At 66.3% G+C, this 26,908-nt stretch overlaps 1 protein-coding gene and 1 long non-coding RNA gene across 3 annotated transcripts in view; both read left to right on the top strand.

Annotated features, from left to right (window-relative positions):
- Positions 1–26,908, top strand: part of LOC122543561 (uncharacterized) — a 696,117-nt gene that overhangs the window by 587,372 nt on the left and 81,837 nt on the right. The window lies entirely within an intron of this gene.
- Positions 1–26,908, top strand: part of LOC148144627 (uncharacterized) — a 165,820-nt gene that overhangs the window by 127,629 nt on the left and 11,283 nt on the right. The window contains exon 2 of the long non-coding RNA XR_015751547.1: positions 25,746–25,808. This is a non-coding gene — a long non-coding RNA (uncharacterized LOC148144627). The remainder of the gene's footprint in view (positions 1–25,745; positions 25,809–26,908) is intronic.

Genomic DNA, 26,908 nt, shown 5'->3' with positions numbered 1-26,908 from the left:
GTCCCCTGTCCATACCCCCCCGCCCCACACAGCGTCCCCTCTCTATTCCCCCACGCCCCACACAGCGCCCCGCGTCCATTCCCCCCCGCCCTACACAGCGCCCCGCGTCCATTCCCCCCCGCCCTACACAGCGCCCCGTGTCCATTCCCCGCTGCCCCACACAGCGCCCCGTGTCCATTCCCCCCCTGCCCCACACAGCGTCCCCTCTCCATTCCCCCCCGCCTCACACAGCGTCCCCTCTCCATTCCCCCCTGCCCTTCACAGCGTCCCCTCTCCATTCCCCCCTGCCCTTCACAGCGTCCCATCTCCATCCCCCCCGCCCTTCACAGCATCCCCTCTCCATCCCCTCCCGCCCCACACAGCGCCCCGCGTCGATTCCCCCCCGCCCTACGCAGCGTCCCCTCTCCATTCCCCCCCCCGTCCGACACAGCGCCCCCTGTCCATTTCCCCCCCTCCCGACACAGCGCCCCCTGTCCATTCCCCCCCCTCCCGACACAGCGCCCCCTGTCCATTCCCCCCCCTCCCGACACAGAGCCCCCTGTCCATCCCCCCCCCCCGACACATCGCCCCCTGTCCATCCCCCCCCGCCCCACACAGCGTCCCCTCTCCATTCCCCCCCTCCCGACCCACACAGCGTCCCCTGTCCATTCCCCCCCTCCTGACCCACACAGCGTCCCGTGTCCATACACCCCCGCCCCACACAGCGTCCCCTCTCCATTCCCCCCGCCCCACACAGCGTCCCCGGTCCATTCCCCCCCGCCCCACACAGCGCCCCGTGTCCATTCCCCCCGCCCCACACAGCGCCCCGTGTCCATTCCCCGCTGCCCCACACAGCGCCCCGTGTCCATTCCCCCCCCGCCCTACACAGCGTCCCCTCTCCATTCCCCCCCGCCCCACACAGCGTCCCCTGTCCATTCCCCCCCCTCCCGACCCACACAGCGTCCCCTGTCCATACCCCCCCCCGCCCCACACAGCGTCCCCTCTCCATTCCCCCCGCCCCACACAGCGTCCCCGGTCCATTCCCCCCCGCCACACACAGCGTCCCCTCTCTATTCCCCCACGCCCCACACAGCGCCCCGTGTCCATTCCCCGCTGCCCCACACAGCGCCCCTCTCCATCCCCCCCCTCCCGACCCACACAGCGTCCCCTGTCCATTCCCCCCCTCCCGACCCACACAGCGTCCCCTGTCCATAACCCCCTCCGCCCCACACAGCGTCCCCTCTCTATTCCCCCACGCCCCACATAGCGCCCCGTGTCCATTCCCCGCTGCCCCACACAGCGCCCCGTGTCCATTCCCCCCCCCGCCCTACACAGCGTCCCCTCTCCATTCCCCCCCCGCCCCACACAGGGTCCCCTGTCCATTCCCCCCGTCCCGACCCACACAGCGTCCCCTGTCCATACCCCCCCGCCCCACACAGCGTCCCCTCTCTATTCCCCCACGCCCCACACAGCGCCCCCCGTCCATTCCCCCCCGCCCCACACAGCGCCCCGTGTCCATTCCCCGCTGCCCCACACAGCGCCCCGTGTCCATTCCCCCCCTGCCCCACACAGCGTCCCCTCTCCATTCCCCCCCGCCTCACACAGCGTCCCCTCTCCATTCCCCCCTGCCCTTCACAGCGTCCCCTCTCCATTCCCCCCTGCCCTTCACAGCGTCCCATCTCCATCCCCCCGCCCTTCACAGCATCCCCTCTCCATCCCCTCCCGCCCCATACAGCGCCCCGCGTCCATTCCCCCCCGCCCTACGCAGCGTCCCCTCTCCATTCTCCCCCCCCCCGTCCGACACAGCGCCCCCTGTCCATTTCCCCCCCTCCCGACACAGCGCCCCCTGTCCATTCCCCCCCCTCCCGACACAGCGCCCCCTGTCCATTCCCCCCCCTCCCGACACAGAGCCCCCTGTCCATCCCCCCCCCGACACATCGCCCCCTGTCCATTCCCCCCCGCCCCACACAGCGTCCCCTCTCCATTCCCCCCCTCCCGACCCACACAGCGTCCCCTGTCCATTCCCCCCCTCCTGACCCACACAGCGTCCCCTCTCCATTCCCCCCCGCCCTACACAGCGCCCCGCGTCCATTGCCCCCCGCCCCACACAGCGTCCCCTCTCCATTCCCCCCGCCCCACACAGCGTCCCCAGTCCATTCCCCCCTGCCCCACACAGCGCCCCGTGTCCATTCCCCCCCCGACACATCGCCCCCTGTCCATTGCCCCCCGCCCTACACAGCATCCCCTCTCCATTCCCCCCCCCGCCCCACACAGCGTCCCCTGTCCATTCCCCCCCTCCCGACCCACACAGCATCCCCTCTCCATTCCCCCCCCCGCCCCACACAGCGTCCCCTGTCCATTCCCCCCCTCCCGACCCACACAGCGTCCCCTGTCCATTCCCCCCCTCCCGACCCACACAGCGTCCCCTGTCCATTCCCCCCTCCCGACCCACACAGCGTCCCCTGTCCATTTCCCCCCCCCCCGCCCCACACAGCGCCCCGTGTCCATTCCCCCCCCTCCCGTCACAGCGCCCCCTGTCCAGCCCCCCCTCCCCGTGTCCATTCCGCCCCCCGTGTCCATTCCGCCCCCGTGTCCATTCCCCCCCTCCCCGTGTCCATTCCCCCCCTCCCCGTGTCCATTCCCCCCCGTGTCCATTCCCCCCCTCCCCGTGTCCATTCACCCCCTCCCCGTGTCCATTCCCCCCCTCCCCGTGTCCATTCCCCTCCCCGTGTCCATTCCCCTCCCCCTCCCCGTGTCCATTCCCCTCCCCGTGTCCATTCCCCTCCCCCTCCCCGTGTCCATTCCCCTCCCCGTGTCCATTCCCCTCCCCGTGTCCATTCCCCCCCCCCGTGTCCATTCCCCTCCCCCTCCCCGTGTCCATTCCCCTCCCCGTGTCCATTCCCCTCCCCCTCCCCGTGTCCATTCCCCTCCCCCTCCCCATGTCCATTCCCCCCCCTCCCCGTGTCCATTCCCCCCCTCCCCGTGTCCATTCCCCCCCTCCCCGTGTCCATTCCCCCCTCCCCGTGTCCATTCCCCTCCCCCTCCCCATGTCCATTCCCCCCCCTCCCCGTGTCCATTCCCCCCCTCCCCGTGTCCATTCCCCCCCTCCCCGTGTCCATTCCCCCCTCCCCGTGTCCATTCCCCCCTCCCCGTGTCCATTCCCCCCCTCCCCGTGTCCATTCCCCCCTCCCCGTGTCCATTCCCCCCTCCCCGTGTCCATTCCCCCCCTCCCCGTGTCCATTAACCCCCTCCACGTGTCCATTCCCCCCTCCACGTGTCCATTCCCCCCTCCACGTGTCCATTCCCCCCTCCCCGTGTCCATTCCCCCCCCCCGTGTCCATTCCCCTCCCCCTCCCCATGTCCATTCCCCTCCCCCTCCCCGTGTCCATTCCCCGCCCTGTGCCCATTCCCCTCCCCCTGTCCATTCCCCTCCCCCTCCCCGTGTCCATTCCCCCCCCTCCCCGTGTCCATTCCCCTCCCCCTGTCCATTCCCCTCCCCCTCCCCGTGTCCTTTCCCCTCCCCCTCCCCATGTCCATTCCCCCCCTCCCCGTGTCCATTCCCCCCCCGTGTCCATTCCCCCCGTGTCCATTCCCCACCCGTGTCCATTCCCCCCCCTCCCCGTGTCCATTCCCACCCTCCCCGTGTCCATTCCCCCCCTCCCCGTGTCCATTCCCCCCTCCCCGTGTCCATTCCCCCCCTCCCCGTGTCCATTCCCTCCCCCGTGTCCATTCTCCCCCCCCGTGTCCATTCCCCTCCCCCCCGTGTCCATTCCCCTCCCCCCCGTGTCCATTCCCCTCCCCCCCCCGTGTCCATTCCCCTCCCCCTCCCCGTGTCCATTCCCCGCCCCGTGTCCATTCCCCGCCCCGTGTCCATTCCCCGCCCCGTGTCCATTCACCCCCCCGTGTCCATTTCCCCCCCGTGTCCATTCCCCTCCCCCCCGTGTCCATTCCCCCCCCCCGTGTCCATTCCCCTCCCCCCCCGTGTCCATTTCCCTCCCCCCCCGTGTCCTTTCCCCCCTCACCGTGTCCATTCCCCCCCGTGTCCATTCCCCACCCCCTCACCGTGTCCATTCCCCCCCCCGTGTCCATTCCCCTCCCCTCCCGTGTCCATTCCCCTCCCCTCCCGTGTCCATTCCCCTCCCCCCCGTGTCCATTCCCCTCCCCCCCCGTGTCCATTCCCCACCCCCCCCGTGTCCATTCCCCTCCCCCCCCGTGTCCATTCCCCCCCCCCTCCCCGTGTCCATTCCCCCCCCTCCCCGTGTCCATTCCCCCCCCTCCCCGTGTCCATTTCCCCCCCTCCCCGTGTCCATTTCCCCCCCTCCCCGTGTCCATTCCCCCCCCTCCCGTGTCCATTCCCCCCCGTGTCCATTCCCCTCCCCCTGTCCATTCCCCTCCCCCTCCCCGTGTCCATTCCCCCCCCTCCCCGTGTCCATTCCCCCCCTCCCCGTGTCCATTCCCCCCCTCCCCGTGTCCATTCCCCCCCTCCCCGTGTCCATTCCCCCCCTCCCCGTGTCCATTCCCCCCCCCGTGTCCATTCCCCCCCCTCCCCGTGTCCATTCCCCCCCCTCCCCGTGTCCATTTCCCCCCCTCCCCGTGTCCATTTCCCCCCCTCCCCGTGTCCATTCCCCCCCTCCCCGTGTCCATTCCCCCCCCCGTGTCCATTCCCCTCCCCCTGTCCATTCCCCTCCCCCTCCCCGTGTCCATTCCCCCCCCTCCCCGTGTCCATTCCCCCCCTCCCCGTGTCCATTCCCCCCCTCCCCGTGTCCATTCCCCCCCTCCCCGTGTCCATTCCCCCCCCCCCCGTGTCCATTCCCCCACGTGTCCATTCCCCTCCCCCTCTCCATTCCCCTCCCCCTCCCCGTGTCCATTCCCCCCCCCCCGTGTCCATTCCCCCCCTCCCCGTGTCCATTCCCCCCCCTCCCCGTGTCCATTCCCCCCCGTGTCCATTCCCCCTCCCCGTGTCCATTCCCCTCCCCCCCCCCGTGTCCATTCCCCTCCCCCCCCGTGTCCATTCCCCTCCCCCCCCGTGTCCATTCCCCCCCCTCCCCGTGTCCATTCCCCCCCTCCCCCTGTCCATTCCCCTCCCTCCCCGTGTCCATTCCTCTCCCCCTCCCCGTGTCCATTCCCCTCCCCTTCCCCGTGTCCATTCCCCTCCCCCTCCCCGTGTCCATTCCCCCCCCCCTCCCCGTGTCCATTCCCCCCTCCCCGTGTCCATTCCCCTCCCCCTCCCCGGGTCCATTCCCCTCCCCCTCCCCGTGTCCATTCCCCTCCCCCTCCCCGTGTCCATTCCCCTCCCCCTCCCCGTGTACATTCCCCTCCCCCTCCACGTGTCCATTCCCCTCCCCCTCCCCGTGTCCATTCCCCCCCCCCGTGTCCATCCCCCCCCCCGTGTCCATTCCCCCCCCCCGTGTCCATTCCCCTCCCCCCCCGTGTCCATTCCCCTCCCCCCCCGTGTCCATTCCCCTCCCCCCCCCGTGTCCATTCCCCCCCCGTGTCCATTCCCCCCCCCGTGTCCACTCCCCTCCCCCTCACCGTGTCCATTCCCCCCCCCCGTGTCCATTCCCCCCCCCGTGTCCATTCCCCTCCCCCCCCGTGTCCATTCCCCTCCCCCCCCGTGTCCATTCCCCTCCCCCCCCGTGTCCATTCCCCCCCCCCGTGTCCATTCCCCCCCCCGTGTCCACTCCCCTCCCCCTCCCCGTGTCCATTCCCCCCGTGCCCATTCCCCTCCCCCCCCGTGTCCATTCCCCTCCCCCCCGTGTCCATTCCCCTCCCCCCATGTCCATTCCCCTCCCCCCCGTGTCCATTCCCCTCCCCGCCCGTGTCCATTCCCCTCCCCCCCGTGTCCATTCCCCCCCTCCCCCCCCCGTGTCCATTCCCCCCCCTCCCCCCCCGTGTCCATTCCCCTCCCCCCCGTGTCCATTCCCCTCCCCCCCGTGTCCATTCCCCTCCCCCCCGTGTCCATTCCCCTCCCCCCATGTCCATTCCCCTCCCCCCCCGTGTCCATTCCCCTCCCCCCCCGTGTCCATTCCCCTCCCCCCCCGTGTCCATTCCCCTCCCCCCGTGTCCATTCCCCCCCCCTCCCGCCCCGTGTCCATTCCCCCTCCCCGCCCGTGTCCATTCCCCTCCCCCCCCGTGTCCATTCCCCCCCCCCGTGTCCATTCCCCCCCCCCGTGTCCACTCCCCTCCCCCTCCCCGTGTCCATTCCCCCCGTGCCCATTCCCCTCCCCCCCCGTGTCCATTCCCCTCCCCCCCGTGTCCATTCCCCTCCCCCCATGTCCATTCCCCTCCCCCCCGTGTCCATTCCCCTCCCCGCCCGTGTCCATTCCCCTCCCCCCCGTGTCCATTCCCCCCCTCCCCCCCCGTGTCCATTCCCCCCCCCTCCCCCCCCGTGTCCATTCCCCTCCCCCCGTGTCCATTCCCCTCCCCCCCGTGTCCATTCCCCTCCCCCCCGTGTCCATTCCCCTCCCCCCCGTGTCCATTCCCCTCCCCCCGTGTCCATTCCCCTCCCCCCATGTCCATTCCCCTCCCCCCCCGTGTCCATTCCCCTCCTCCCCCCGTGTCCATTCCCCTCCCCCCCCGTGTCCATTCCCCTCCCCCCCCGTGTCCATTCCCCTCCACCCCCGTGTCCATTCCCCTCCCCCCCGTGTCCATTCCCCCCCCCCGTGTCCATTCCCCCCCCCTCCCGCCCCGTGTCCATTCCCCTCCCCGCCCGTGTCCATTCCCCTCCCCCCCGTGTCCATTCCCCCCCCCCACCGTGTCCATTCCCCCCCCCGCCCCGTGTCCATTCCCCCCCCTCCCGCCCCCTGTCCATTCCCCCCCCTCCCGCCCCCTGTCCATTCCCCCCCTCCCGCCCCCGTCCATTCCCACCCCTCCCGACACAGCGCCCCCTGTCCATTCCCCCCCTCCCGCCCCACACACCGCCCACTGTCCATTCCCCTCCCCTCCTGCCCCGCACAGCGGCCCCTGTCCATTCCCCCCTCTCCCGCCCCACACACCGCCCCCTGTCCATTCCCCCCCCCTCCCGCCCCGCACAGCGCCCCCTGTCCATTCCCCCCGCCCCACACAGCGCCCCCTGTCCATTCCCCTCCCCCCGCCCCACACAGCGCCCACTGTCCATTCCCCCCGCCCCACACAGCGTCCCCTGTCCATTCCCCCCCCTCCCGACCCACACAGCGTCCCCTGTCCATACCCCCCCCGCCCCACACAGCGTCCCCTCTCTATTCCCCCACGCCCCACACAGCGCCCCGTGTCCATTCCCCGCTGCCCCACACAGCGCCCCGTGTCCATTCCCCCCCCGCCCTACACAGCGTCCCCTGTCCATTCCCCCCCCTCCCGACCCACACAGCGTCCCCTGTCCATTCCCCCCCCTCCCGACCCACACAGCGTCCCCTGTCCATACCCCCCTCCGCCCCACACAGCGTCCCCTCTCTATTCCCCCACGCCCCACATAGCGCCCCGTGTCCATTCCCCGCTGCCCCACACAGCGCCCCGTGTCCATTCCCCCCCCGCCCTACACAGCGTCCCCTCTCCATTCCCCCCCCGCCCCACACAGGGTCCCCTGTCCATTCCCCCCGTCCCGACCCACACAGCGTCCCCTGTCCATACCCCCCCGCCCCACACAGCGTCCCCTCTCTATTCCCCCACGCCCCACACAGCGCCCCCCGTCCATTCCCCCCCGCCCCACACAGCGCCCCGTGTCCATTCCACGCTGCCCCACACAGCGCCCCGTGTCCATTCCCCCCCTGCCCCACACAGCGTCCCCTCTCCATTCCCCCCGCCTCACACAGCGTCCCCTCTCCATTCCCCCCTGCCCTTCACAGCGTCCCCTCTCCATTCCCCCCTGCCCTTCACAGCGTCCCATCTCCATCCCCCCCGCCCTTCACAGCATCCCCTCTCCATCCCCTCCCGCCCCATACAGCGCCCCGCGTCCATTCCCCCCCGCCCTACGCAGCGTCCCCTCTCCATTCTCCCCCCCCCCGTCCGACACAGCGCCCCCTGTCCATTTCCCCCCCTCCCGACACAGCGCCCCCTGTCCATTCCCCCCCCTCCCGACACAGCGCCCCCTGTCCATTCCCCCCCCTCCCGACACAGAGCCCCCTGTCCATCCCCCCCGACACATCGCCCCCTGTCCATTCCCCCCCGCCCCACACAGCGTCCCCTCTCCATTCCCCCCCTCCCGACCCACACAGCGTCCCCTGTCCATTCCCCCCCTCCTGACCCACACAGCGTCCCCTCTCCATTCCCCCCCGCCCTACACAGCGCCCCGCGTCCATTGCCCCCCGCCCCACACAGCGTCCCCTCTCCATTCCCCCCGCCCCACACAGCGTCCCCAGTCCATTCCCCCCTGCCCCACACAGCGCCCCGTGTCCATTCCCCCCCCGACACATCGCCCCCTGTCCATTGCCCCCCGCCCTACACAGCATCCCCTCTCCATTCCCCCCCCCGCCCCACACAGCGTCCCCTGTCCATTCCCCCCTCCCGACCCACACAGCATCCCCTCTCCATTCCCCCCCCCCGCCCCACACAGCGTCCCCTGTCCATTCCCCCCCACCCGACCCACACAGCGTCCCCTGTCCATTCCCCCCCTCCCGACCCACACAGCGTCCCCTGTCCATTCCCCCCCTCCCGACCCACACAGCGTCCCCTGTCCATTCCCCCCCCCCCGCCCCACACAGCGCCCCGTGTCCATTCCCCCCCCTCCCGTCACAGCGCCCCCTGTCCAGCCCCCCATCCCCGTGTCCATTCCGCCCCCCGTGTCCATTCCGCCCCCGTGTCCATTCCCCCCCTCCCCGTGTCCATTCCCCCCCTCCCCGTGTCCATTCCCCCCCGTGTCCATTCCCCCCTCCCCATGTCCATTCCCCCCTCCCCGTGTCCATTCCCCCCTCCCCGTGTCCATTCCCCCCTCCCCGTGTCCATTCCCCCCTCCACGTGTCCATTCCCCCCTCCCCGTGTCCATTCCCCCCCCCCGTGTCCATTCCCCTCCCCCTCCCCATGTCCATTCCCCTCCCCCTCCCCGTGTCCATTCCCCGCCCTGTGCCCATTCCCCTCCCCCTGTCCATTCCCCTCCCCCTCCCCGTGTCCATTCCCCCCCCTCCCCGTGTCCATTCCCCTCCCCCTGTCCATTCCCCTCCCCCTCCCCGTGTCCTTTCCCCTCCCCCTCCCCATGTCCATTCCCCCCCTCCCCGTGTCCATTCCCCCCCCGTGTCCATTCCCCCCGTGTCCATTCCCCACCCGTGTCCATTCCCCCCCCTCCCCGTGTCCATTCCCACCCTCCCCGTGTCCATTCCCCCCCTCCCCGTGTCCATTCCCCCCTCCCCGTGTCCATTCCCCCCCTCCCCGTGTCCATTCCCTCCCCCGTGTCCATTCTCCCCCCCCGTGTCCATTCCCCTCCCCCCCGTGTCCATTCCCCTCCCCCCCGTGTCCATTCCCCTCCCCCCCCCCGTGTCCATTCCCCTCCCCCTCCCCGTGTCCATTCCCCGCCCCGTGTCCATTCCCCGCCCCGTGTCCATTCCCCGCCCCGTGTCCATTCACCCCCCCGTGTCCATTTCCCCCCCGTGTCCATTCCCCTCCCCCCCGTGTCCATTCCCCCCCCCCGTGTCCATTCCCCTCCCCCCCCGTGTCCATTTCCCTCCCCCCCCGTGTCCTTTCCCCCCTCACCGTGTCCATTCCCCCCCGTGTCCATTCCCCACCCCCTCACCGTGTCCATTCCCCCCCCCGTGTCCATTCCCCTCCCCTCCCGTGTCCATTCCCCTCCCCTCCCGTGTCCATTCCCCTCCCCCCCGTGTCCATTCCCCTCCCCCCCCGTGTCCATTCCCCACCCCCCCCGTGTCCATTCCCCTCCCCCCCCGTGTCCATTCCCCCCCCTCCCCGTGTCCATTCCCCCCCCTCCCCGTGTCCATTCCCCCCCCTCCCCGTGTCCATTTCCCCCCCTCCCCGTGTCCATTTCCCCCCCTCCCCGTGTCCATTCCCCCCCTCCCCGTGTCCATTCCCCCCCCGTGTCCATTCCCCTCCCCCTGTCCATTCCCCTCCCCCTCCCCGTGTCCATTCCCCCCCCTCCCCGTGTCCATTCCCCCCCTCCCCGTGTCCATTCCCCCCCTCCCCGTGTCCATTCCCCCCTCCCCGTGTCCATTCCCCCCCCCCGTGTCCATTCCCCCCCCTCCCCGTGTCCATTCCCCCCCCTCCCCGTGTCCATTTCCCCCCCTCCCCGTGTCCATTTCCCCCCCTCCCCGTGTCCATTTCCCCCCCTCCCCGTGTCCATTTCCCCCCCTCCCCGTGTCCATTCCCCCCCTCCCCGTGTCCATTCCCCCCCCCGTGTCCATTCCCCTCCCCCTGTCCATTCCCCTCCCCCTCCCCGTGTCCATTCCCCCCCCTCCCCGTGTCCATTCCCCCCCTCCCCGTGTCCATTCCCCCCCTCCCCGTGTCCATTCCCCCCCTCCCCGTGTCCATTCCCCCCCCCCGTGTCCATTCCCCCCCCTCCCCGTGTCCATTCCCCCCCCTCCCCGTGTCCATTTCCCCCCCTCCCCGTGTCCATTTCCCCCCCTCCCCGTGTCCATTTCCCCCCCTCCCCGTGTCCATTCCCCCCCTCCCCGTGTCCATTCCCCCCCCCGTGTCCATTCCCCTCCCCCTGTCCATTCCCCTCCCCCTCCCCGTGTCCATTCCCCCCCCTCCCCGTGTCCATTCCCCCCCTCCCCGTGTCCATTCCCCCCCTCCCCGTGTCCATTCCCCCCCTCCCCGTGTCCATTCCCCCCCCCCGTGTCCATTCCCCCACGTGTCCATTCCCCTCCCCCTCTCCATTCCCCTCCCCCTCCCCGTGTCCATTCCCCCCCCCCCCGTGTCCATTCCCCCCCTCCCCGTGTCCATTCCCCCCCCTCCCCGTGTCCATTCCCCCCCGTGTCCATTCCCCCTCCCCGTGTCCATTCCCCTCCCCCCCCCCCCGTGTCCATTCCCCTCCCCCCCCCGTGTCCATTCCCCTCCCCCCCCGTGTCCATTCCCCCCCCTCCCCGTGTCCATTCCCCCCCTCCCCCTGTCCATTCCCCTCCCTCCCCGTGTCCATTCCCCCCCCCCCGTGTCCATTCCCCTCCCCCTCCCCGTGTCCATTCCCCTCCCCCTCCCCGTGTCCATTCCCCCCCCCCGTGTCCATCCCCCCCCCCGTGTCCATTCCCCCCCCCGTGTCCATTCCCCTCCCCCCCCGTGTCCATTCCCCTCCCCCCCCCGTGTCCATTCCCCTCCCCCCCCGTGTCCATTCCCCCCCCCGTGTCCATTCCCCCCCCCGTGTCCACTCCCCTCCCCCTCACCGTGTCCATTCCCCCCCCCGTGTCCATTCCCCCCCCCGTGTCCATTCCCCTCCCCCCCCGTGTCCATTCCCCTCCCCCCCCGTGTCCATTCCCCTCCCCCCCCGTGTCCATTCCCCCCCCCCGTGTCCATTCCCCCCCCCCGTGTCCATTCCCCCCCCGTGTCCACTCCCCTCCCCCTCCCCGTGTCCATTCCCCCCGTGCCCATTCCCCTCCCCCCCCGTGTCCATTCCCCTCCCCCCCGTGTCCATTCCCCTCCCCCCATGTACATTCCCCTCCCCCCCGTGTCCATTCCCCTCCCCGCCCGTGTCCATTCCCCTCCCCCCCGTGTCCATTCCCCCCCTCCCCCCCCGTGTCCATTCCCCCCCCCTCCCCCCCCGTGTCCATTCCCCTCCCCCCCGTGTCCGTTCCCCTCCCCCCCCGTGTCCATTCCCCTCCCCCCGTGTCCATTCCCCTCCCCCCATGTCCATTCCCCTCCCCCCCGTGTCCATTCCCCTCCCCCCCCGTGTCCATTCCCCTCCCCCCCGTGTCCATTCCCCTCCCCCCGTGTCCATTCCCCTCCCCCCATGTCCATTCCCCTCCCCCCGTGTCCATTCCCCTCCCCCCCCCGTGTCCATTCCCCTCCCCCCCCGTGTCCATTCCCCTCCCCCCCCGTGTCCATTCCCCTCCACCCCCGTGTCCATTCCCCTCCCCCCCGTGTCCATTCCCCCCCCCCGTGTCCATTCCCCCCCCTCCCGCCCCGTGTCCATTCCCCTCCCCGCCCGTGTCCATTCCCCTCCCCCCCGTGTCCATTCCCCCCCCCCACCGTGTCCATTCCCCCCCCCGCCCCGTGTCCATTGCCCCCCCTCCCGCCCCCTGTCCATTCCCCCCCTCCCGCCCCCGTCCATTCCCACCCCTCCCGACACAGCGCCCCCTGTCCATTCCCCCCCTCCCGCCCCACACACCGCCCACTGTCCATTCCCCCCCCCTCCTGCCCCGCACAGCGGCCCCTGTCCATTCCCCCCTCTCCCGCCCCACACACCGCCCCCTGTCCATTCCCCCCCCCTCCCGCCCCGCACAGCCCCCCCTGTCCATTCCCCCCGCCCCACACAGCGCCCCCTGTCCATTCCCCTCCCCCCGCCCCACACAGCGCCCACTGTCCATTCCCCCCGCCCCACACAGCGTCCCCTGTCCATTCCCCCCCCTCCCGACCCACACAGCGTCCCCTGTCCATACCCCCCCCCGCCCCACACAGCGTCCCCTCTCTATTCCCCCACGCCCCACACAGCGCCCCGTGTCCATTCCCCGCTGCCCCACACAGCGCCCCGTGTCCATTCCCCCCCCGCCCTACACAGCGTCCCCTGTCCATTCCCCCCCCTCCCGACCCACACAGCGTCCCCTGTCCATTCCCCCCCCTCCCGACCCACACAGCGTCCCCTGTCCATACCCCCCTCCGCCCCACACAGCGTCCCCTCTCTATTCCCCCACGCCCCACATAGCGCCCCGTGTCCATTCCCCGCTGCCCCACACAGCGCCCCGTGTCCATTCCCCCCCCGCCCTACACAGCGTCCCCTCTCCATTCCCCCCCCGCCCCACACAGGGTCCCCTGTCCATTCCCCCCGTCCCGACCCACACAGCGTCCCCTGTCCATACCCCCCCGCCCCACACAGCGTCCCCTCTCTATTCCCCCACGCCCCACACAGCGCCCCCCGTCCATTCCCCCCCGCCCCACACAGCGCCCCGTGTCCATTCCCCGCTGCCCCACACAGCGCCCCGTGTCCATTCCCCCCCTGCCCCACACAGCGTCCCCTCTCCATTCCCCCCCGCCTCACACAGCGTCCCCTCTCCATTCCCCCCTGCCCTTCACAGCGTCCCCTCTCCATTCCCCCCTGCCCTTCACAGCGTCCCATCTCCATCCCCCCGCCCTTCACAGCATCCCCTCTCCATCCCCTCCCGCCCCATACAGCGCCCCGCGTCCATTCCCCCCCGCCCTACGCAGCGTCCCCTCTCCATTCTCCCCCCCCCCCGTCCGACACAGCGCCCCCTGTCCATTTCCCCCCCTCCCGACACAGCGCCCCCTGTCCATTCCCCCCCCCCCGACACAGCGCCCCCTGTCCATTCCCCCCCCTCCCGACACAGAGCCCCCTGTCCATCCCCCCCCGACACATCGCCCCCTGTCCATTCCCCCCCGCCCCACACAGCGTCCCCTCTCCATTCCCCCCCTCCCGACCCACACAGCGTCCCCTGTCCATTCCCCCCCTCCTGACCCACACAGCGTCCCCTCTCCATTCCCCCCCGCCCTACACAGCGCCCCGCGTCCATTGCCCCCCGCCCCACACAGCGTCCCCTCTCCATTCCCCCCGCCCCACACAGCGTCCCCAGTCCATTCCCCCCTGCCCCACACAGCGCCCCGTGTCCATTCCCCCCCCGACACATCGCCCCCTGTCCATTGCCCCCCGCCCTACACAGCATCCCCTCTCCATTCCCCCCCCCGCCCCACACAGCGTCCCCTGTCCATTCCCCCCCTCCCGACCCACACAGCATCCCCTCTCCATTCCCCCCCCCCGCCCCACACAGCGTCCCCTGTCCATTCCCCCCCTCCCGACCCACACAGCGTCCCCTGTCCATTCCCCCCCTCCCGACCCACACAGCGTCCCCTGTCCATTCCCCCCCTCCCGACCCACACAGCGTCCCCTGTCCATTCCCCCCCCCCGCCCCACACAGCGCCCCGTGTCCATTCCCCCCCCTCCCGTCACAGCGCCCCCTGTCCAGCCCCCCATCCCCGTGTCCATTCCGCCCCCCGTGTCCATTCCGCCCCCGTGTCCATTCCCCCCCTCCCCGTGTCCATTCCCCCCCTCCCCGTGTCCATTCCCCCCCGTGTCCATTCCCCCCCTCCCCGTGTCCATTCACCCCCTCCCCGTGTCCATTCCCCCCCTCCCCGTGTCCATTCCCCTCCCCGTGTCCATTCCCCTCCCCCTCCCCGTGTCCATTCCCCTCCCCGTGTCCATTCCCCTCCCCCCTCCCCGTGTCCATTCCCCTCCCCGTGTCCATTCCCCTCCCCGTGTCCATTCCCCTCCCCCGTGTCCATTCCCCTCCCCCTCCCCGTGTCCATTCCCCTCCCCGTGTCCATTCCCCTCCCCCTCCCCGTGTCCATTCCCCTCCCCCTCCCCATGTCCATTCCCCCCCTCCCCGTGTCCATTCCCCCCCTCCCCGTGTCCATTCCCCCCCTCCCCGTGTCCATTCTCCCCTCCCCGTGTCCATTCCCCCCTCCCCGTGTCCATTCCCCCCCTCCCCGTGTCCATTCCCCCCTCCCCGTGTCCATTCCCCCTCCACGTGTCCATTCCCCCCTCCACGTGTCCATTCCCCCCTCCCCGTGTCCATTCCCCCCCCCCCGTGTCCATTCCCCTCCCCCTCCCCATGTCCATTCCCCTCCCCCTCCCCGTGTCCATTCCCCGCCCTGTGCCCATTCCCCTCCCCCTGTCCATTCCCCTCCCCCTCCCCGTGTCCATTCCCCCCCCTCCCCGTGTCCATTCCCCTCCCCCTGTCCATTCCCCTCCCCCTCCCCGTGTCCTTTCCCCTCCCCCTCCCCATGTCCATTCCCCCCCCCCCCGTGTCCATTCCCCCCCGTGTCCATTCCCCCCGTGTCCATTCCCCACCCGTGTCCATTCCCCCCCCTCCCCGTGTCCATTCCCACCCTCCCCGTGTCCATTCCCCCCCCTCCCCGTGTCCATTCCCCCCTCCCCGTGTCCATTCCCCCCCTCCCCCGTGTCCATTCCCTCCCCCGTGTCCATTCTCCCCCCCCGTGTCCATTCCCCTCCCCCCCGTGTCCATTCCCCTCCCCCCCGTGTCCATTCCCCTCCCCCCCCCGTGTCCATTCCCCTCCCCCTCCCCGTGTCCATTCCCCGCCCCGTGTCCATTCCCCGCCCCGTGTCCATTCCCCGCCCCGTGTCCATTCACCCCCCGTGTCCATTTCCCCCCCGTGTCCATTCCCCTCCCCCCCGTGTCCATTCCCCCCCCCCGTGTCCATTCCCCTCCCCCCCCGTGTCCATTTCCCTCCCCCCCCCGTGTCCTTTCCCCCCTCACCGTGTCCATTCCCCCCCGTGTCCATTCCCCACCCCCTCACCGTGTCCATTCCCCCCCCCGTGTCCATTCCCTCCCCTCCCGTGTCCATTCCCCTCCCCTCCCGTGTCCATTCCCCTCCCCCCCGTGTCCATTCCCCTCCCCCCCCGTGTCCATTCCCCACCCCCCCCGTGTCCATTCCCCTCCCCCCCCGTGTCCATTCCCCTCCCCCCCCGTGTCCATTCCCCCCCTCCCCCCCCCCGTGTCCATTCCCCCCCCCTCCCCCCCCGTGTCCATTCCCCTCCCCCCCGTGTCCATTCCCCTCCCCCCCGTGTCCATTTCCCCTCCCCCCCGTGTCCATTCCCCTCCCCCCGTGTCCATTCCCCTCCCCCCATGTCCATTCCCCTCCCCCCCGTGTCCATTCCCCTCCCCCCCCGTGTCCATTCCCCTCCCCCCCGTGTCCATTCCCCTCCCCCCCGTGTCCATTCCCCTCCCCCCCCGTGTCCATTCCCCTCCCCCCCGTGTCCATTCCCCCCCCCCTCCCGCCCCGTGTCCATTCCCCCCCCCCTCCCGCCCCGTGTCCATTCCCCTCCCCGCCCGTGTCCATTCCCCTCCCCCCGTGTCCATTCCCCCCCCCCACCGTGTCCATTCCCCCCCCCGCCCCGTGTCCATTCCCCCCCCTCCCGCCCCCTGTCCATTCCCCCCCTCCCGCCCCCGTCCATTCCCACCCCTCCCGACACAGCGCCCCCTGTCCATTCCCCCCCTCCCGCCCCACACACCGCCCACTGTCCATTCCCCCCCCCTCCTGCCCCGCACAGCGGCCCCTGTCCATTCCCCCCTCTCCCGCCCCACACACCGCCCCCTGTCCATTCCCCCCCCCTCCCGCCCCGCACAGCGCCCCTGTCCATTCCCCCCGCCCCACACAGCGCCCCCTGTCCATTCCCCTCCCCCCGCCCCACACAGCGCCCACTGTCCATTCCCCCCGCCCCACACAGCGTCCCCTGTCCATTCCCCCCCCTCCCGACCCACACAGCGTCCCCTGTCCATACCCCCCCCGCCCCACACAGCGTCCCCTCTCTATTCCCCCACGCCCCACACAGCGCCCCGTGTCCATTCCCCGCTGCCCACACAGCGCCCCGTGTCCATTCCCCCCCCGCCCTACACAGCGTCCCCTGTCCATTCCCCCCCCTCCCGACCCACACAGCGTCCCCTGTCCATTCCCCCCCCTCCCGACCCACACAGCGTCCCCTGTCCATACCCCCCTCCGCCCCACACAGCGTCCCCTCTCTATTCCCCCACGCCCCACATAGCGCCCCGTGTCCATTCCCCGCTGCCCCACACAGCGCCCCGTGTCCATTCCCCCCCCGCCCTACACAGCGTCCCCTCTCCATTCCCCCCCCGCCCCACACAGGGTCCCCTGTCCATTCCCCCCGTCCCGACCCACACAGCGTCCCCTGTCCATACCCCCCGCCCCACACAGCGTCCCCTCTCTATTCCCCCACGCCCCACACAGCGCCCCCCGTCCATTCCCCCCCGCCCCACACAGCGCCCCGTGTCCATTCCCCGCTGCCCCACACAGCGCCCCGTGTCCATTCCCCCCCTGCCCACACAGCGTCCCCTCTCCATTCCCCCCGCCTCACACAGCGTCCCCTCTCCATTCCCCCCTGCCCTTCACAGCGTCCCCTCTCCATTCCCCCCTGCCCTTCACAGCGTCCCATCTCCATCCCCCCGCCCTTCACAGCATCCCCTCTCCATCCCCTCCCGCCCCATACAGCGCCCCGCGTCCATTCCCCCCCGCCCTACGCAGCGTCCCCTCTCCATTCTCCCCCCCCCCGTCCGACACAGCGCCCCCTGTCCATTTCCCCCCCTCCCGACACAGCGCCCCCTGTCCATTCCCCCCCCTCCCGACACAGCGCCCCCTGTCCATTCCCCCCCCTCCCGACACAGAGCCCCCTGTCCATCCCCCCCCCGACACATCGCCCCCTGTCCATTCCCCCCCGCCCCACACAGCGTCCCCTCTCCATTCCCCCCCTCCCGACCCACACAGCGTCCCCTGTCCATTCCCCCCCTCCTGACCCACACAGCGTCCCCTCTCCATTCCCCCCCGCCCTACACAGCGCCCCGCGTCCATTGCCCCCCGCCCCACACAGCGTCCCCTCTCCATTCCCCCCGCCCCACACAGCGTCCCCAGTCCATTCCCCCCTGCCCCACACAGCGCCCCGTGTCCATTCCCCCCCCGACACATCGCCCCCTGTCCATTGCCCCCCGCCCTACACAGCATCCCCTCTCCATTCCCCCCCCCGCCCCACACAGCGTCCCCTGTCCATTCCCCCCCTCCCGACCCACACAGCATCCCCTCTCCATTCCCCCCCCCGCCCCACACAGCGTCCCCTGTCCATTCCCCCCCTCCCGACCCACACAGCGTCCCCTGTCCATTCCCCCCCTCCCGACCCACACAGCGTCCCCTGTCCATTCCCCCCCTCCCGACCCACACAGCGTCCCCTGTCCATTCCCCCCCCCGCCCCACACAGCGCCCCGTGTCCATTCCCCCCCCCTCCCGTCACAGCGCCCCCTGTCCATCCCCCCCCGTCACAGCGCCCCCTGTCCATCCCTCCCTCCCGACACAGCGCCCCCTGTCCAGCCCCCCCGCCCCGTGTCCATTCCCCCCCGCCCCGTGTCCATTCCCCTCCCCCCTCCCGCCCCTTGTCCATTCCCCCCCCCTCCCGGTGTCCATTCGCCCCCTCCCGCCCTGTGTCCATTCTGCACCCCCCCCCGTGTCCATTCCGCCCCCCGTGTCCATTCCGCCCCCGTGTCCATTCCCCTCCCCCCCGTGTCCATTCCCCCCCTCCCCGTGTCCATTACCCCCCTCCCCGTGTCCATTCCCCCCCTCCCCGTGTCCATTCCCCCCCTCCCCGTGTCCATTCCCCTCCCCGTGTCCATTCCCCTCCCCCTTCCCGTGTCCATTCCCCCCCCCCGTGTCCATTCCCCTCCCCGTGTCCATTCCCCTCCCCGTGTCCATTCCCCTCCCCGTGTCCATTCCCCCCCCGTGTCCATTCCCCTCCCCGTGTCCATTCCCCTCCCCCTCCCCGTGTCCATTACCCCCCTCCCCGTGTCCATTCCCCCCCTCCCCGTGTCCATTCCCCCCCTCCCCGTGTCCATTCCCCTCCCCGTGTCCATTCCCCTCCCCCTTCCCGTGTCCATTCCCCCCCCCCGTGTCCATTCCCCACCCTGTGCCCATTCCCCTCCCCCTGTCCATTCCCCTCCCCCTCCCCGTGTCCATTTCCCCCCCCTCCCCGTGTCCATTCCCCTCCCCCTGTCCATTCCCCTCCCCCTCCCCGTGTCCTTTCCCCTCCCCCTCCCCATGTCCATTCCCCCCCTCCCCGTGTCCATTCCCCACCCGTGTCCATTCCCCCCCCTCCCCGTGTCCATTCCCCCCCCTCCCCGTGTCCATTCCCCCCCCTCCCCGTGTCCATTCCCCCCCTCCCCGTGTCCATTCCCACCCTCCCCGTGTCCATTCCCCCCCTCCCCGTGTCCATTCCCACCCTCCCCGTGTCCATTCCCCCCCTCCCCGTGTCCATTCCCCCCTCCCCGTGTCCATTCTCCCCCCCCCGTGTCCATTCCCCTCCCCCCCCGTGTCCATTCCCCTCCCCCTCCCCGTGTCCATTCCCCGCCCCGTGTCCATTCCCCTCCCCCTCCCCGTGTCCATTTCCCCCCCGTGTCCATTCCCCTCCGCCCCGTGTCCATTCCCCTCACCCCCGTGTCCATTCCCCTCCCCCCCCGTGTCCATTTCCCTCCCCCCCCGTGTCCTTTCCCCCCTCACCGTGTCCATTCCCCCCCCCCGTGTCCATTCCCCTCCCCTCCCGTGTCCATTCCCCTCCCCTCCCGTGTCCATTCCCCTCCCCTCCCGTGTCCATTCCCCTCCCCCCCGTGTCCATTCCCCTCCCCCCCGTGTCCATTCCCCTCCCCCCCCGTGTCCATTCCCCTCCCCCCCCGTGTCCATTTCCCCCCCCTCCCCGTGTCCATTTCCCCCCCTCCCCGTGTCCATTCCCCCCCTCCCCGTGTCCATTCCCCTCCCCCTGTCCATTCCCCTCTCCCTCCCCGTGTCCATTCCCCCCCTCCCCGTGTCCATTCCCCCCCTCCCCGTGTCCATTCCCCCCCTCCCCGTGTCCATTCCCCCCCTCCCCGTGTCCATTCCCCCCCTCCCCGTGTCCATTCCCCCCCCCGTGTCCATTCCCCCCCGTGTCCATTCCCCCCCCCGTGTCCATTCCCCTCCCCCTCCCCGTGTCCATTCCCCTCCCCCCCCCGTGTCCATTCCCCTCCCCCCCCCGTGTCCATTCCCCTCCCCCCCCCGTGTCCATTCCCCTCCCCCCCCGTGTCCATTCCCCTCCCCCCCCCGTGTCCATTCCCCCCCCGTGTCCATTCCCCCCCGTGTCCATTCCCCACCCGTGTCCATTCCCCCCCCTCCCCGTGTCCATTCCCCCCCTCCCCGTGTCCATTCTCCCCCCCGTGTCCATTCCCCTCCCCCCCGTGTCCATTCCCCTCCCCCCCGTGTCCATTCCCCTCCCCCTCCCCGTGTCCATTCCCCTCCCCCTCCCCGTGTCCATTCACCCCCCCCGTGTCCATTTCCCCCCCGTGTCCATTCCCCTCCGCCCCGTGTCCATTCCCCTCCCCCCCCCGTGTCCATTCCCCCCCCCCCCGTGTCCATTCCCCTCCCCCCCCGTGTCCATTCCCCACCCCCTCACCGTGTCCATTCCCCCCCCCCGTGTCCATTCCCCCCCCTCCCCGTGTCCATTCCCCCCCCCGTGTCCATTCCCCCCCTCCCCGTGTCCATTCCCCCCCCGTGTCCATTCCCCCCCCGTGTCCATTCCCCTCCCCCCCCCCTGTGTCCATTCCCCTCCCCCCCCGTGTCCATTCCCCTCCCCCCCCCCGTGTCCATTCCCCTCCCCCCCCGTGTCCATTCCCCTCCCCCCCCGTGTCCATTCCCCTCCCCCCCGTGTCCATTCCCCTCCCCCCCCGTGTCCATTCCCCTCCCCCCTCCCCGGGTCCATTCCCCTCCCCCCCCCGTGTCTAATTTTCCTTCCCCCCCCCCCGTGTCCATTCCCCTCCCCCCCCCCCGTGTCCATTCCCCTCCCCCCCCCCCGTGTCCATTCCCCCCCGTGTCCATTCCCCTCCCCCCCCCGTGTCCATTCCCCTCTCCCCCCGTGTCCATTCCCCTCCCCCCCCCCGTGTCCATTCCCCTCCCCCCCCCCCCCCTGGTCCATTCCCCTCCCCCCCCCGTGTCCATTCCCCCCCTCCCCGTGTCCATTCCCCCCCTCCCCGTGTCCATTCCCCCCCCCGTGTCCATTCCCCTCCCCCCCCCCCGTGTCCATTCCCCTCACCCCCCCTGGTCCATTCCCCTCCCCCCCCCCGTGTCCATTCCCCCTCCCCGTGTCCATTCCCCCCCTCCCCGTGTCCATTCCCCCCCTCCCCGTGTCCATTCCCCCCCCCCCCGTGTCCATTCCCCCCCCCCCGTGTCCATTCCCCCACGTGTCCATTCCCCTCCCCCTCTCCATTCCGCTCCCCCTCCCCGTGTCCATTCCCCCCCCTCCCCGTGTCCATTCCCCCCCCTCCCCGTGTCCATTCCCCCCCCTCCCCGTGTCCATTCCCCCCCCCCGTGTCCATTCCCCTCCCCCCCCCATTCCCCTCCCCCCCCCGTGTCCATTCTCCTCCCCCCCCGTGTCCATTCTCCTCCCCCCCCCCGTGTCCATTCCCCTCCCCCCCCCCGTGTCCATTCCCCTCCCCCCCCCCCCGTGTCCATTCCCCTCCCCCCCCCCCCGTGTCCATTCCCCTCCCCCCCCCCGTGTCCATTCCCCTCCCCCCTCCGTGTCCATTCCCCTCCCCCCCCCCCGTGTCCATTCCCCTCCCCCCCCCCGTGTCCATTCCCCTCACCCCCCCTGGTCCATTCCCCTCCCCCCCCCGTGTCCATTCCCCTCCCCCCCCCCCGTGTCCATTCCCCTCCCCCCCCCCCGTGTCCATTCCCCTCCCCCCCCCCCGTGTCCATTCCCCGCTCCCGCCCCCATTCCCCCCCCGCCCCATGTCCATTCCCCCCCCTCCCGCCCCCTGTCCATTCCCGCCCCCCCGCCCCCTGTCCATTCCCGCCCCCTCGCCCCCTGTCCATTCCCGCCCCCCTCCCGCCCCGTGTCCATTCCCCCTCCCGCCCCGTGTCCATTCCCCCTCTCCCCGACGTGTCCATTCCCCTCCCCCCCGTGTCCATTCCCCTCCCCCCCGTGTCCATTCCCCTCCCCCCCGTGTCCATTCCCCTCCCCCCCGTGTCCATTCCCGCCCCCCGCCCCGTGTCCATTCCCCCCCCCGCCCCCTGTCCATTCCCGCCCCCCTCCCGCCCCGTGTCCATTCCCCCTCCCGCCCCGTGTCCATTCCCCTCCCCCCCCGTGTCCATTCCCCTCCCGCCCCGTGTCCATTCCCCCTCTCCCCGACGTGTCCATTCCCCTCCCCCCCGTGTCCATTCCCCTCCCCCCCGTGTCCATTCCCGCCCCCCGCCCCGTGTCCATTCCCGCCCCCCGCCCCGTGTCCATTCCCCCCCCCGTGTCCATTCCCCTCCCCCCCGTGTCCATTCCCCTCCCCCCCGTGTCCATTCCCGCCCCCCGCCCCGTGTCCATTCCCCCCCCCGCCCCGTGTCCATTCCCGCCCCCCGCCCCGTGTCCATTCCCCCCCCCGCCCCGTGTCCATTCCCGCCCCCCGCCCCGTGTCCATTCCCGCCCCCCTCCCGCCCCGTGTCCATTCCCGCCCCCCTCCCGCCCCGTGTCCATTCCCGCCCCCCTCCCGCCCCGTGTCCATTCCCCCTCCCGCCCCGTGTCCATTCCCCCTCTCCCCGACGTGTCCATTCCCCTCCCCCCCGTGTCCATTCCCCTCCCCCCCCGTGTCCATTCCCCTCCCCCCCGTGTCCATTCCCCTCCCCCCCCGTGTCCATTCCCCTCCCCCCCCGTGTCCATTCCCCTCCCCCCCCGTGTCCATTCCCCTCCCCCCCCGTGTCCATTCCCCCCCCGCCCCGTGTCCATTCCCGCCCCCCGCCCCGTGTCCATTCCCGCCCCCCGCCCCGTGTCCATTCCCCCCCCCCGCCCCGTGTCCATTCCCCCCCCCCGCCCCGTGTCCATTCCCCCCCCCCCGCCCCGTGTCCATTCCCCCCCCGCCCCCTGTCCATTCCCGCCCCCTCGCCCCCTGTCCATTCCCGCCCCCTCGCCCCGTGTCCATTCCCCCCCCGCCCCGTGTCCATTCCCGCCCCCCGCCCCGTGTCCATTCCCCCCCCCCCCCGCCCCCTGTCCTTTGAAAATAAATGAAAACAACATTTATGAAGTGGAGCAACTGGATCCAGTTACAACAAATTAAATTAACAACGTAGGTTTCTTTTCACATAACTGCACTACCGCAAATTTCTGTATTGTGGGAAAATGTTTAATTTTGTAAACCGTGATCAATAAGATCTTGATTTATACAGCATCTATGTGAGATACACTGGTAGTTAATATTTGATTGAATAAGTCTCCACTGACCACCACAAGAACAAAGTTTTTCCCTATCTGAACTGTCAGAAAAGATGTGCTTTCTTCACAAATTTTGAGTTCCTGATGTGTTTGTCTGTCTTGCAATATTTGATTTTAAAATATGTAATTTACAGTGAAAATGAATTGTTTGTGCGTTTTAATGTTGATTTTAAGGTACGCTGATAAGAAACGGTGTATGCATTTAGGCCGTCTAAAAATAGAACGCTTTTCATACTCAAAGTTGCTGTGCAAACAAAACACAATTTGGGAGGTGATGGTTGTTCCCTATCTCAAAGCCAATATAAATAATACCTGTGGTGTCAACACATGCAACCACTGCCTTTCACTCTTTTTTTTGAAAATCATTGGGAATTTAACACATCACACTCCTGCAGCAAAATCTGAGCACGTTACATCGGGCTTCCCATCAGGATGCTGTCACAAACCTCAACCTAATTTGGGATGTTGGGGAAAGTGCAAAATAAATGATTCACTAGTATATACCCTGTGGTTAAAGAGCGCTACAACAGTATTGTACGGACATGTCAGCTGTCTTGGTGAGACCTAACTTTACTCTGCGACACCTTGATTGGCTCGAGTTGTTGCTGACTGCTTGTAAAACGAAACATTGTGAAGTAAAGACAGTTTCAGTTGTAAAACTGTCTTATTTGGCCTTCAGCAGTCACACCTAAACTAATACCATATATTTTGCTGCTTATTTTGATTTAACTTGATGATATGTAACCTCAGTTGCTAAACAACTCTCAGTGGAGCCTCAAGCGTTATTTGACATCCAACACAAAAGCCAACTTCTTCCAAGTGTTGCTGACTGCAAAAAAACATACAAAAGCTTTTATCAACTCCCGGATCGATTTACCACAAGAAATAGGAGTATTGGCCATTCAGCTAATCGATTCTGCTCCACCATTCAGTGAGATCATGTCTGATCTGATAACCCTCAATTCCATTTTCCTGCCTTTTCCCCAAAACCCTTGATTCCCTACTGATCTTCCTTTGACACCATCACTTTTTCAGAAGGTTAACTTATCTAGAACTTTGAAGACTGAGACACTTGGACACACAGTACCAACATCAATCCTTGTTAATTGTCCCTGCTTCTGTACTACAGAAAATTGTTTTCTGGATCTTTGTTTGAGTCTACAAATTGCTCAATAAGATCAAACAATCCTCTTCTGCTCTTCTACTGAGCCAATATCTCTGACAGCTCCATTTCAATGAAACTGAGAAAGCTTCCTATCACTTTTGGTTGCAGCCGATAGGGCCAGGATAAAAGATGATTCTCATTTTCCTAAATACTTGGAATAGGTTCAATTGATTTTAAACAAATGAGTTCTGACACATGTTTGGGTTCATATGAGAAGTTTAGCAGAATTGATTTCTCAGATGGGACAATGAAACTTCCTTAGATTGTTTCCACTATTGGAGGTCTACCTCCAGTTCTTGTTCTTAACACATTATAATGATCTTCTTAACTAGTTTTATTTCATTATATCCATCCCTTCAAACAAATGGCTGTACCATTGACTTACTTCCCATAAATAAATTCATCCATCTCCAGCACATTCTAGGTGATATTTTTCCTTAAATTCCATTAAAACGTCCTATCTCTTTCCTTAAATCTATGCCCCCCTAGTTGCTGAAGCCCTCCACCAAGGGGAAAAGGTTCTTCCTATCTAGAGGAGAAAGTGAGGTCTGCAGATGCTGGAGATCAAAGTTGAAACTTTATTGCTGGAACAGCACAGCAGGTCAGGCAGCATCCAGGGAACAGGAGATTCGACGTTTCGGGCACAGGCCTGAAGAAGGGCCTGTGCCCGAAACGTCGAATCTCCTGTTCCCTGGATGCTGCCTGACCTGCTGTGCTGTTCCAGCAATAAAGTTTCTTCCTATCTAGACCCTAAGTGTACACTCCAAACAGGTCCTCACTCAGCCTCCCCTGCTTCAAGGGAAATACCCTCAGCCGATCTAATTACTCTCCTATCTGAAACCCACCAACATGCACCACCCTGGGTTAGTATTCCTTTCTGCACCCTTTCTAGTGCCATCACATCCTTCTAATAATGTGACGACCAGATCCACTACTCCAGCTGTGGCCCAACTAATGTCTTGTACAGTTCCATCATGGTCTCCCGGCTCACCTGCTCAATGCCTTAACTATTAAGGGCAAGTATTTCATATGCCGCCTTAACCACTTTATCCACGTGTCCTGTTGCCTTCAAGAATCTATGAACACATATACCTTTCTCTGATCTTCAGGACATTCTAAGTTCTTGTGATTCATCATGTACTCCCTTGCCTGTTGAACCTCCTGAAATGTATCATCTCAATCTTTTCAGGATTGAACTCCATCTGCCATTGTTCTGCCCATCTGACCAACCCATCTTTATTGTCCTGTCGTTTAAAACTTTCCTCCTTGCCATATATTAGTGTGGGTTCTGAATTTCTTTTGGGCCTGATTTATTTAGGTTGCATTGTGTTTATTTTGTGGGATATTTTAAGAAGATTGGGAGGATACTTGGATCCAGTATCTGTTCATACCCAAAGAAGAAACTCAAACCAGAATTTTTTTAATCCAATGTTTTCCCTGGTAACATTTTCACAATGACTTCAATTCCTGCAACACCCTTAGCTTAACTTAAGCTATGTTCAAATCAAGACATTACTGAATGGAGATCGTAACTTCTTGTACTATTAAATCTGTCTCAAGCAATGCTGCAAATTAGGTAACCTTGCATTATTATTTTATAACTGTGCTCAAAACCTTTTCTAAAAAGTGACCGGATGAAGATTGAAGTTGACTGAACTGCTTTCTTCACTTTAAGATATTGCAAAAACAAGTAAATGTTCAAACATATGCAATTTTTTTCTTTCTCTAAAATAGGTAATGAGTTGAAAGGGAATAATGGACAAAGCAATGAAAATAATGCTGACTCTAATTCAGCAAGTATGTTCTTTTCAATAAGTTTAATTCAATATGTACATTAATTAAAGTTATGTGAGTGACACAAATAACAATACTTTAAGGCTGTTACTTAAGTTTAGAAATTCAATGACACTCTGTGTAGATGACTTAAAATCATTATATCAAAAGCTTAAAGCGCTTGCATAAAACACACAACCTCAGTTATGTTTATTATTTCCCAAACTGGGTTATCAAGTATTATTGGAGATTTGATGATAGCGGGCAAAATAGCGACTCTAATTTCGCAAGTATGCAAGGTTTAAGCTTAAAATGCATGACAGGTTTATTTATCCAAGAAATAAGCACCTTTTACTCTCACTAATATTAGCTCCAATTATCAATATTTGATGTGAGATTAAAAGATCTAGCTTGAGAAATCTACAACTTATTGCCACACTCTTGCCATAAATATGACAGGAACACAGTAAAAGTAGTGAAAATTAAGTCAGATCTTTGTTGTTACAAATCCATAAGATACAGAAGCAGAATCAGTCCATTTGATCATGACCAATGTTTCTCAACCCCATTCTCCTGCCTCCTCCCTGTAACCCTTGATTCTCTTACTAATCAAGAGACTATCTTTATCTGTCTTAAAAGCACTTTGCCACTGAAACGAGGCAAGTAACTATGAGTTCCACAGAGTCACCTCTTTCTGGTTGAAAAAAATCATCTTTATCTCATCCCAGCATTTCTTGCCACAGACAACTATGGGGGCAGAGTCCATGTATGTATTTCCTTGCATGGTATTTTGTAACTAACATTTGTTTTGCTGGTTGTTTGTATAGGGTCTTTCAGGTTCATTAGCCACTGCTTAAGTGTGTTGGTAGGTTTGTGGGCTACCATGATGCTTAGAGGTTTGAGTTGTCTGGACATAATTTCACAGATGTCTTTGATGTAAGGTAATGTGGCTAGGGTTTCTGTGCAGGTGTCTGCTTGTTTTGAGTTTGTTGTTGAGAAATCAGCGGACAGGGTTTATTGGGACCCGTTCTTCTTGAATGTGCTGTATAAGTATTTATCTTCTGCTCTTCATAGTTCTTGGGTGGTGCAGTGTGTAGTGGCTCATTGAAATAGTGTCCTAATGC

The sequence above is a fragment of the Chiloscyllium plagiosum genome, unplaced genomic scaffold (assembly GCF_037043375.1).
Source record: "Chiloscyllium plagiosum isolate Xiang-an unplaced genomic scaffold, Cpla_swu_hap1 HiC_scaffold_27, whole genome shotgun sequence".
Taxonomy (NCBI): domain Eukaryota; kingdom Metazoa; phylum Chordata; class Chondrichthyes; order Orectolobiformes; family Hemiscylliidae; genus Chiloscyllium; species Chiloscyllium plagiosum.
The sequence above is the reverse complement of the archived record's forward strand: the minus strand, read 5'-3'. Positions and strand labels throughout refer to the sequence as shown.